This window comes from Pyrus communis, chromosome 3 (genome assembly GCF_041283825.1).
Source record: "Pyrus communis isolate YQ-2024b chromosome 3, ASM4128382v1, whole genome shotgun sequence".
NCBI lineage: Eukaryota > Viridiplantae > Streptophyta > Magnoliopsida > Rosales > Rosaceae > Pyrus > Pyrus communis.
In genome coordinates this window covers 16,927,270-16,939,277 of record NC_142567.1, presented here as the reverse complement: position 1 = coordinate 16,939,277, position 12,008 = coordinate 16,927,270, and the positions used below count along the sequence as shown (strand labels likewise).

The window sequence follows — 12,008 nt, the reverse complement described above, 5'->3', positions numbered from 1 at the left end:
TGTTAAAGTGAATTAAGTGCATTTCCTTTGCTTACAAGCCTTGAGTGCTTACTGAATAAGTTCATTTTCAATATGCAGCCAAATGATGTGCAATATGAGCATTTCCACTTTCTCCCCATATTCTCATGAATTGGAACGATCCATTGCCAACATACAACTCCAAGAAATCCTCATTAGCCTTGTCAATATGAAGCCACAACATTAACTTGGAAATACTCACAGTATTCATTGCCATAAGTGATAAATTAAAGTAAATGATACATAAGTTAAGATTCCGCATTAGTGATTCAATGTTCTCAGCTTTCTTTGCCAAGCAAAAACCATGAATTGCACAAATACGAAACTAATTAATAATGCGATAGTTCTTATCTGTCGAAGCAAATTCAGTGTACTTTTTATTTTTCCTTCACTCTCCTTCTTATTAAAAACATAGCAGTATGGCTCAGCAAAATAACAACTTCAAGCAAATAAAGAGCGTCAGGCAATTGCATGATAAACATTCTAATTTGTATGCATATATGCCCTAACAAAATCATGTATGCATGTAAACATTGTGAATAATCTACTATGTATCTTGCAAAAATCAATATGGATTAGATAAAAGGATTCTTATCTTGCTCTGATAGAGACGGCGAGAACTTGGCCATCGGTTGTTAGTGCATGCTTTACTTAATTATTCACAAATGGATGATATTCCTTCCCTTGTGGGCTATAAACTGATAAAAACTTAAACGCATGCAGGGGCCGATCTATTAAGGGACCACCCGAAGCTCGATAAAATGGCTATGAGGATCTTCAAGGACCACCCAAGTCTGGGCAGTGATGGAGAAGAACAGAAGCCATGGCTGCTGCATGCTGTGCATTTTAGGAAGAGGAAAAAGAAAGGCAAATTACTTTTCAAAATGACTTGGCCAAAACGACGTCATTTTGAGCCAAGTCATTAAAAAATAGCCAAGTCATTAAAAAATTTAAAACCTCACTTACGTGAGAACCCTCACACGATAGAGCAATCAGAACCTTCACTTTACCAATAATACCTCATCGTCTGTCACTCAGCTCGCTCCTGTTCCTTACGGCATCGATCAACTCTCTGCTGCACTCTAGTTTCTGTTCACCGTTGCACCGACGGGCGGGGCAACGACATCTCTGGTGAAAATATGGAACCCTTCTACATTTTTTCTCCGTGTAAAGCTCTGGTCTGGAGGCTAGACGCTGGTCATCTTCTTCTTTGTCAAACAGGTTTGTACTTTGTACTCTCTTTGACTTTGTCCATTAAATAATTTTGCCATCCACTATCTGATAGTGTTAGTATATTATATATAATATATGAATGTGTAGGTGGGTGGGGAGGAGCAGAGGAAATTTATGCTTATGAAATGTTTGATCTTAGGTCTGAAAGAGAGTAGATTAACTAAAGAAGTGGTAGTGTGTGTAACATGTTGGCTGTATATTGTGAATTGGAGCGTAGGACTAGTTTCTGATGTTAAATGGGTGGGTAAAGATCGGTGCTTTCTTTCGATATTCGTTTCGTGTTTTTGTGTAATGTGTTGGCTAGATGTATTGTGAATTGGAGTGTACAACTAGTTTGTGATGCTAAAAGGGTGTGTAAAAATCTGTGCTTTCTTTCGATATTGTTTCCGTGCTTGTTTTCTGAACTTGAGGTGGTAGTGGAATTGCGGGGACATTTTCGTAGAGTATGGTGAGTTGATCAAGCTGCAGCCTTTGGAAGGCATAAACTATATATTCTACAATCTGTGCGTTTCTCACAAGCGCAAGGTATGTTTTCGTTCACCTCTCTAGTCATTGCCTTTGTGTCTACATTTTTGCTATATGCAGAAGATAAGTAATTCGCTCATATGAGATGTAATAGCTATTGCACTCTCTAATTTAACTCTCAAATGTATGAATAGCATGCTTTCAGCCTAGTTGCAATTTTTACTCGAATTTTAGCACAAAGATTATGAATGAAAATTGTAGTTTGCTATTTATTTGTTCAATGATGTTTTCCTCCTTTTTTTTTTTTTTTTTTTTTTCGGGGAGTTTTTATATTGGGATCACCCTAAGTTAAAATCCTGGATCCGCCACTAAACGCATGCCCCCATCGGATTGGAAGAACCTAGGCCTCGCAATTCCTGACACGACCCGATAACCCGACACGACACGACACGAAATTAACAGGTGTTCGGATCGATACGATAACGAATCGGGTCGTTATCGAGTAACCCGGTAAGCACCTATTAAGATAACGGGTTGGTTCAGGAATACACGTGGGTAACACGATACACGATAAGTAGAATATTAATTTAATAATTTTATAACCCTACAAAAATACTATAATAATTATATATATTAATTTAACAATTTTATACCCCTAAAAACTATAATAAATATATATATATATATATATATTAATTAAATTAACTATAATAATTATAATAATTATATATACTGTAATAATTATACCCCCAAAATATTAACTATAATAATTATATATATATATATATATATTAAATTTTAAATTAAATTTTATACCCCTAAAAACTATAATAATTTATATGCATCTTGTCGCCCTTTGAAGAAAAAGGGAAGGAAAAATGAAAATTATAAGAAAAGCTGAAAAGGAAACAAAAAAGAGAGGGAAAGATGGGACCTAGTGGTATTTTCAATTTTGCTTGCTACTAGTAGGGTGGGTTTTTCCACTGTGGTCTCTCAAGTGTGCACTTGCTATTGTTAGGATAAATTAAGATCTGACAGCTGTGTTCTTGACACGTCTACATCATTTACCTCTCTTTCTCCTTTTTTTCTTGAGAAATTTTTCATTGTAACGGGAACACAAATAGTACATCATATGTTTTAATAGAAGTGGTGAGAAATTTTATTCTTTTAAGTTATTAACTTTTTATCACACATATGCCACTATTTTTATAATGACACGTGATGTACTACTCTATGTACCGGTCAATTATACGTACAAAATAAATAGATTTAAATCTACTTAATAAATATATATACACACACACACACCATTGATTTGAACTTGATCGGATACGCATTCTATGAAACTAGTTTTAATGAACCAACCGTCAAACATGTTTCTATCTACTTCGAGATCGCATGCGACAAAAATTGCAAAAAAAGAACATCCAGAGATCAAGTAACGGGACAAAACTTTTCGACAGTTATAAAAAAAATCACGATTTAACGGTTCTTTTAACTCCGATTTTGATGATTTTTTACAGTTATACTCCTTGACCCTATATGAATACAATGATTGAATTCGATCTGCAATTTAAAATATTTACACTAGTGGATACCACAAAATCTTATGTTATACTTAATGAACGTATGAACAAACTCATAAATGTTAGTGAATGTATTGTTTTGATGGGATACGCACTTTACGAAACTAGTTTCAATGATCCAACCGTCAAACATGTTTGTTTATACTTCGAGATCGAATACACCAAAAATTGCAAAAACCAAACATTCTGAGATCAAGTAATGGGACAAAACTTTTTGACGTTTATAAAAAAAAAAAATCACGATTTAACGATTATTTTAACTTCGATTTTGATGATTTTTTACAACTACACTCCTTGACCCTATATGAATACAATGATTGAATTCGATCTCCAATTTAAAATATTTACACTAATGGATACCACAAAATTTTATGTTATACTTAATGAAAGTATGAATAAATTCTTAAATGTTAGTAAATCTATTGTTTTGATGCGATACGCATTCTACGAAACTAGTTTCAATGATCCAACCGTCAAACATATTTGCATACACTTCGAGATCGCATACACCAAAAATTGCAAAAAAAAAACAAACGTTCTGAGATCAAGTAACGGGACAAAACTTTTCAACGGTTATTAAAAAAAATCACGATTTAACGGTTATTTTAACTCCAATTTTGATGATTTTTTACAGTTACACTTCTTGATCCTATATGAATACAATGATTGAATTCAATCTTCAATTTAAAATATTTACACTAATGGGTACCACAAAATCTTATGTTATACTTAATAAAAGTATGAATAAACTCTTAATTGCTGGTGAATCTATTATTTTGATGGGATACACATTCTACGAAATTAGTTTCAATGATCCAACTGTCAAACATGTTTGTATATACTTCGAGATCGCTTACGCCAAAAATTGCAAAAAAAAAAAAAAAAAAAACATTCTGAGATCAAGTAACGGGACAAAACTTTTCAACGGTTATAAAAAGAAAAATCACGATTTAACGGTTATTTTAACTCCGATTTTAATGAGTTTTTACAGCTGCACTCCTTGACGGTATATGAATACAATGATTGAATTCGATCTTCAATTTAAAATATTTACACTAGTGGATACCACAAAATCTTATGTTATACTTAATGAAAGTATGAATAAACTTTTAAGTGTTAGTGAATTTATTGTTTTGATGGGATACGCATTCTACGAAACTAGTTTCAATGATCCAACCGTCAAACATGTTTATATATACTTCGAGATTGCATATGTCAAAAATTGCAAAAAACAAACATTCTGAGATCAAGTAACGAGACAAAACTTTTCGATGGTTATAAAAATATAATCACGATTTAATGGTTATTTTAACTCCGATTTTGATGATTTTTTACAACTACTCTCCTTGACCCTATATGAATACAATGATTGAATTCGATCTTCAATTTAAAATATTTACACTAGTGGATACCACAAAATCTTATGTTATACTTAATGAAAGTATGAATAAACTCTTAAGTGTTAGTGAATCTATTGTTTTGATGGGACACACATTCTACGAAACTAGTTTCAATGATCCAATTGTCAAACATGTTTATATATACTTCGAGATCACATACGCCAAAAATTGCAAAAACCAAACATTCTGAGATCAAGTAATGAGACAAAACTTTTCGACGTTTATAAAAAAAAAAAAATCACGATTTAATGATTATTTTAACTCCGATTTTGATGGTTTTTTTACAGCAACACTCCTTAACCCTATATGAATACAATGATTGAATTCGATCTTCAATTTAAAATATTTACACTAGTGGATACCACAAAATCTTATATTACACTTAATGAAAGTATGAATAAAAGAAAAACTAATGAAAAGGGTTGAGAACTTTGAGTTTTAACGATAAGGACAAAATAAGGGGTAAAGTGAATAGTACTAGGATTGACTTTTTAGTGTAAAAATATGATTTTTTGTTAAAGTGAACATTACCGTGTGCTTTTCGTTAAAACTTTCATGAATAAACTCTTAAGTGTTAGTAAATCTATTGTTTTGATGAGATACGCATTCTACAAAACTAGTTTCAATGATCCAACCGTCAAACATGTTTGTATATACTTCGTGATCGCATACGCCAAAAATTGCAAAAAACAAACATTTTTAGATCAAGTAACTGGACAAAACTTTTCAACAGTTATAAAAAAAAAAAAAAAAAATTAGGATTTAACATTTATTTTAACTCCGATTTTGATGATTTTTTACATCTACACTCCTTGACCCTATATGAATACAATGATTGAATTCGATCTTCAATTTAAGATATTTACACTAGTAGATACCACAAAATCTTATGTTATACTTAATGAAAGTATGAATAAACTCTTAAGTGTTAGTGAATCTATTGGTTTGATGAGATACACATTCTACGAACCTTGGAAACAAAAACTCTTTCATTTTGCATATCCTTGCACATTTAATATTTGTAATAGATTAGTAGTGTATGTATTATTTTTTTACTAGACTCTTATTTTTTAGTGTAAATGTAGTACTTAAACGACAAATGTGTTTTAATGTTTTGAAGTAATATTTATGTGGCAATGTGTGGTATGTGCAAATTTAAGGAAAAAAAATATTAAGGACCCGTTAAGATAACGGGTGTAACACGACACAATCCGTTAAGATAATAGGTGTTACATGAAGAACCTAAAATCAAAGATTCATTTTCCTAAATAAATCAGGATGCGCCCTCAGCCCCAAGTAAATTTTCTTTTTTACTACTACAATATGACCGTATGCAATATCCATATGCCGGAGAACATGACTCGACGCCAACTTCCATTTAGGGTTTGAACTCATTTCCTCATTGCAGCTTTGAAGAATAATTTGTTCGTTACTCCCCAATATAGCTTTTTGTACGTGGGGGACGTGTAAATGCTACTTAAAATCCGCCACGCCTTCCAAGAAATTGGTTCGGAATAAATCTCTTGCATTGTCAGGCATGGCCGCAGACTGCGACTATACCAATCATTAATGGGTTATGAGCTGCGGCATTGAGACAACCTCTTGATCCATCTGGAACTTCCCATTCTTGTCGCAGTGAACGAGCTGTATCAATCATCGATTGCAAAGGCAAAAAAGAGAACGACGGCAATGGCGACGGCGGTGAAGAGTGTGGAAAGTCGTCTTTGCATTTACCGTATGTTGCTCTCGGTTACGACATCGTATCATGATTGTGCTTTCCTTTGTCCAGTACCCTGGTCTTGGTTCCGGGGAGCCTTCAACCACGTGTTGTAGCAGAAACATAGAGCCCTGCATTTGTTGCTTGTTGACCGAATAATTGGCTTGCTCCATTAACCCATTTACACTCTTTTCACAAGGAGTATGGCGAATATTCTCCTTAATCACTAATTGACCAGAACCTCTCCGTAGTGGTTTATCATCAGTTAGATCCTTACTATCATCCAAAACTTCAGTTGTATCCGACTCGTCACTGTCAGTGTCAATGACAACTACATTATCAAACTTTAATAACGGAGTCTCCTCCATGTTCGCAAAGCAGTTGATATCATCGAATACTTGAGTTTCACCACCAAAATCCATTACTTAGGTATCACCACCGAAATCCATCACTTGTGTGTCACCACCAAAATCCATTACTTGTGTTTCGCCACCGAAATCCATTAATTGGATTTCACCACCAAAATCTACCATTTGGGTTTCAAATGCATCTTCAACTGGCCCAGTGTTATCACAAGGCACAGTGTCCACATCCCTCGATTTGCGCTTTTCATTGGACGATGGATGGCTTGAAAAATTGTGTCGATAGGCTCAGTGTCAGTGCAACCGGGGAGTGAGATTAAACCCATTGGCTTGATTTCATCGTTGTCATTCCAGAGAGAACCCATTTTAACTCATATCAGAAACAAGATCAGAATCCACCGGAACCCTTGAAAAAAGCAATGAAATTTCCGAAATGGAAAAAGGAAGAAGAAATGAGAAAAATTGATCGTGACGATCGAAAGCGAAGTAGGAATTATGAGAAGAAAAAAAGACGATTAATTGGGGAAAGAGAGGAATAGAAAAACTTATTCAGGTTTTCGGCCTGTGCCCCAATGGTGCCCTTGGTAAAATCATGACTTCTCAAATATGGCTTTTTGTACGTTTCTCACACACGGCGCCAACTATTGGAACAGAAAATTTCGGTTACTTCAATTCTCCACCAACAAATAATCTTGTACTAATCTTGTACACATTGAGAAGCCTTAGACACCATCTTCGCTTGTCAACGATGAGAGCGGGGAACCTGCAAGAAAACACTCTAACACTCAAATCAGTATTTGTTCAAAATGCATATAAAATATTGAACAATCTCATATGCTGGTGGGATTATTTTCCTCTTATAGGCATTCAAGTCTTGAACTCCAAGTCCCACTCTCACCTGGTCGGGCTTATAGTCACTGTTGTGGAACCATCTCAGTTGATTATCAAAGATGTGCTCAGAAGCATATGGAGAAAGATGGGTAATATCAAAGTTTTGAGAGCTAAGGCTAATGTTTACTCCATTGAGGTTGTGATGAATAGGTAGCAACGTGAATATTAGAAGTCCCTGGTTCATCAAAGGTGCGCCTTTTACAGTCAAATTTTGGCCCATTTATCAATCACTGGATGAAATTCGTGCAAATCGAGCTGTTTTCTAGTTCCAAGTCCTGGGATCCCCAAGAATATGTGCACTGTTAAGAATGTCCGAATGCTTGGAAGTAAGATTGGCTCTATCCTAGAGGTGGAAGACCCTATGTCATCGGGTTTTCGAGGTTTTCTGCGTGTTCGAGTGGACATTGATGCGTCTCAGCCACTCCTCACAACCTTCAATACACCCCTCTATTAATGGTTCACGCTTGAAATATGAAGACCTCAGGGACTTTTGCTATAGTTGTGGCCATTTAGGCCATGTTCGTGGGTGCCAGTGGAGTGCTCCGGTACGGTTTGTTAGTGAAAACCTCTATAATCTGAACCCTAGAGCTTTGCCCATCTCTAAGCATTCTGATTGCTTATTTCTTGATTAGGCTTCGCCTGCTAGGGTGGCCGGCGTGTGAGAACTCGTATTTTTCAAATGAGTACATATATATATGCACACACATACACGTTTATATTAGCATGAGAGCATTTTATTTGTTTGAGGTGGAGCTAATACTATACACGTTTCCATGGCAAGGTGGAACCTTCGTAATTATAAACCTATCCATTGTTATCATTATATTAGGAGGTGGTATGATGACTAAGCTTTTAAGTTGGAAGGATTAAGGTGGAGGTCATTAAGGTTTCATACAATAGACAAGTGTGTTTGTGACTCGTACTTTTACAAGTAGGAGCTGTCAAAGTAACGGGAAAGCTTATCCAATGTGGAGTTTATGCCGCCCATTTCATCCAATGAGGAAGAAGATATTTCGGATCATTTTACCTATAAATAGGAGCAGCACCTCCTTAGTTTCAAGGCAGTAATTATATAGTCGAGAATTAGGTGAGCTCAATGTATGATAATGGCATACAATGCATGGAATTGTTCATGTAGAGAGAAAGTGTGTGTGTTTAGGGTTAGAGAGCTCGAGGTGTGTGGTGATCAGTAGATGGGCTTGTCTTGCCGAGGTTTTAGCTATCTATTGGGGGATATGTGGATTATTTGGAATTGTTCGTGGAGCTTGGCACTTGGGTTGGAACATAAAGTTAGGTTCTAGTTTCGAATTTGAGGTAAAGGTTTCTTTGGGAACTTATCACCATTAGGCTATTTTTCTTGTTTAAGCTTTGTGAAGTATGTGTTATATTTGGTATATCTCTGCAATTGATATAATTGTGTATATTCCAATATGATTTATATTATTGTTGATAATGTGGATATTGTGATGATGATTATATGCATATGTCATTGCATATTGGAGTGGAAGGATTTTATTGGAATATTCGAGATTGGGTTATGGAAATGGAACTATATTTTGTGTGGTTGAGTTCTACTCTCGTAGGGACCAACAAGGGTGGCAAAAGTTAAATTATAGGAATGGTATGAAGTAGTAGGGACTCTGGCGACCAAGAAAAGAACAAGATGACCAACAAAATGGGAAATTTAGGTTGATTGAATTACGGGGGTTAGTTTATATAATAGAGCATTTGGACCACCGCTGCAGTGGTAAAATGCATGGTATGAGACATGCAGGTCCGCGTGTTTTATTATATAAATTAACGGGCTTGGTAGTTGAAGTTAAGCTGCATTCAAGGTAAATATCCATGTCTGATAACATGTTATAATTGATTTATGTGAGCATGACACTTGGTTTAGCCATGACAATAATCCTTGATAAGACTTATGTCCTTACATTTTAGACCTTGCAGGTTCCTACAAGTTTAAAGAAGGGTAGGCAAGCTGAGATTGTGGTAGATGAGCGATTTAAGAGTTTTTATTTATTTTTGTACACCCTGTAAAGATTATGGAGTTATTTATAGAAGAGAAGTTTGATTTTTCGTTTTTATTTTTATTTTTACTCGCGCATCGGGCACGGGGTCATATTTTTCCGCTGACCTCGGGTCTGGGGCGTGACAAAATGGTATCAGAGCTCTGGAGATTAGATACCTTTGGGAGATGTTGTGGAGCCAGTTAGATAGGTTGAATTGAAATGAGCTAGTGACATAGAATTTTAAGAGTAGACTTTTAGAGTAAGGTTTAGTAAATTTCGAGGACGAAATTTTTTTGAAGGAGGGTAGAATTGTGAGAACCTGTATTTTTCAAATGAGTATATATATATTGATTAGACGAATTGATTAGTTGAATTTAGTGTTGGCAATTTTATGATTAAGCAAGTGTTTATATTAGCATGAGAGGATTTTAATTGTTTGAGGTGGAGCAAATATTATACACGTTTCCATGGCAGAGTAGAACCTTCTTAATTATAAACTTATCCAGCTATCATTATTAGGAGGTGGTATGATGACTAAGCTTTTAAGTTGGAAGGATTAAGGTAAAGGTGTCGTTCAGGTTTCATACAATAGACAAGTGTGTTTGTGACTCATAATTTTACAAGTATGAGCTGTTAAAGTAACGGGAAAGGTTATCCAATGTGGTTTACGCTACCCATTTGATCCAATGAGGAAGAAAAGATTTAAAATTATTTCACCTATAAATAGGAGCAGCACCTCCTTAGTTTCAAGTGCAACAATTATATAGTCGAGAATTAGGTGAGCTCAATGTATGAAGATGGCAAACAATGCATGGAATTGTTCATGGAGAGAGAGAGAGAGAGAGAGAGAGAGAGAGAGAGAGAGAGAGAGAGAGAGAGAGAGAGAGAGAGAGAGAGAGAGAGAGAGAGAGAGAGAGAGAGAGAGAGAGAGAGAGAGAGAGAGAGAGAGAGAGAGAGAGAGAGAGAGAGTGTGTGTGTGTGTGTGTGTGTGTGTGTTTAGGCTTAGAGAGCTCGAAGGTTGTGGTGATCAGTAGATGAGCTTGTCTTGCCGAGGTTCTAGCTATCTATCGAGGGATATGTGGATTATTTGGAATTGTTCATGGAGCTTGGTACTTGGGTTGGAACATAAAGTTAGGTTCTAGTTTCGGATTTAAGGTTGGGGTTTCTTTGGGAACTTATCACCATTGGGGTATTTTTCTTGTTTAAGCTTTGTGAAATATGTGTTATATTTGATATATCTCTTTAATTGATATAATTGTGTATATTCCAATATGATTTATATTATTGTTGATAATGTGGATATTGTGATCATGATTATATGCATATGTCATTGCATATTGGAGTAGAAGGATTTTATTGGAATATTCGAGATTGGGTTATGGAAATGGAACTATATTTTGTGTGGTTCAGTTTTACTCTCGTAAGGACCAGCAAGGGTGGCAAAAGTGAAATTATAGGAATGGTATGAAGTAGTAAGGATTTTGGTGACTGAGAAAAGAACAAGATGACCAACAAAATGGGAAATTTGGGTTGATTGAGTTACGGGGGTTAGTTTATATAATAGAGCATTCGGACCACCGATGCAATGGTAAAATGCATGGTATGGGACATACATGTTCGCATGTTTTATTATATAAATTAATGGGTTGGGTAGTTGAAGTTAAGCTGCATTCATGATAAATTATCTATGTTTAATAACATGTTATAATTGATTTATTTGATCATGACACTTGGTTTAGCCATGACAATAATCCTTGATAAGACTTATGTCCCTACTAAGCTGTGATTTTGCTCACCCTATACATTTTAGACCTTGCAGGTCCTTACAAATTTAAAGAAGGGTAGGTGAGCTGAGATTGTGTTAGACGAGAGATTTAAAAGTTATTTTTGTACACCCTACAAGGATTCTGGAGCTATTTATAGAAGAGAAGTTTGATTTTTTGTTTTTATTTTTATTTTACTCGTGTGTCTGAGGTGGGGTCATATTTTTTTGCTAACCCTCAGTTTGGGGCGTGACACAACGGCCAAGGAAACCTCTAGAGGAAATGGTAAGAGATGGAAGAGGATATTGTTTGACAAATTTGATGTGACAAATATCGACCAGTGCATTAGAGATGGTAAAGTATGTGGTGACATCTCGATAATAAGTGGCACCTTTTTCCCTGTCGTTGCAGAGAATGATATGACCACGATGACCCCTACAAATTTGAAACAGGGTACGGTCTTGGGTGAGTCATCAAGGATTATACCTCGTAAAGTATCTTTTTTGGACTGAGGCAATATGGATCACCCTGAAAGCTTTGGGACCCACTATCGAAATGGAA

General features: G+C 35.5%; 2 long non-coding RNA genes across 2 annotated transcripts; both read left to right on the top strand.

The window, feature by feature from the left end:
• Window positions 1–999: 999 nt before the first annotated feature.
• Window positions 1,000–1,988, top strand: LOC148698043 (uncharacterized). The gene is made up of 2 exons (XR_015960322.1): window positions 1,000–1,239; window positions 1,339–1,988. It is a non-coding gene; the product is annotated as an uncharacterized LOC148698043 (long non-coding RNA).
• An 8,513-nt stretch (window positions 1,989–10,501) lies between these two features.
• On the top strand, window positions 10,502–11,622 carry LOC148698042 (uncharacterized). Its single transcript, XR_015960321.1, has 2 exons — window positions 10,502–10,873; window positions 11,495–11,622. It is a non-coding gene; the product is annotated as an uncharacterized LOC148698042 (long non-coding RNA).
• The last annotated feature ends 386 nt before the right edge of the window (window positions 11,623–12,008 follow it).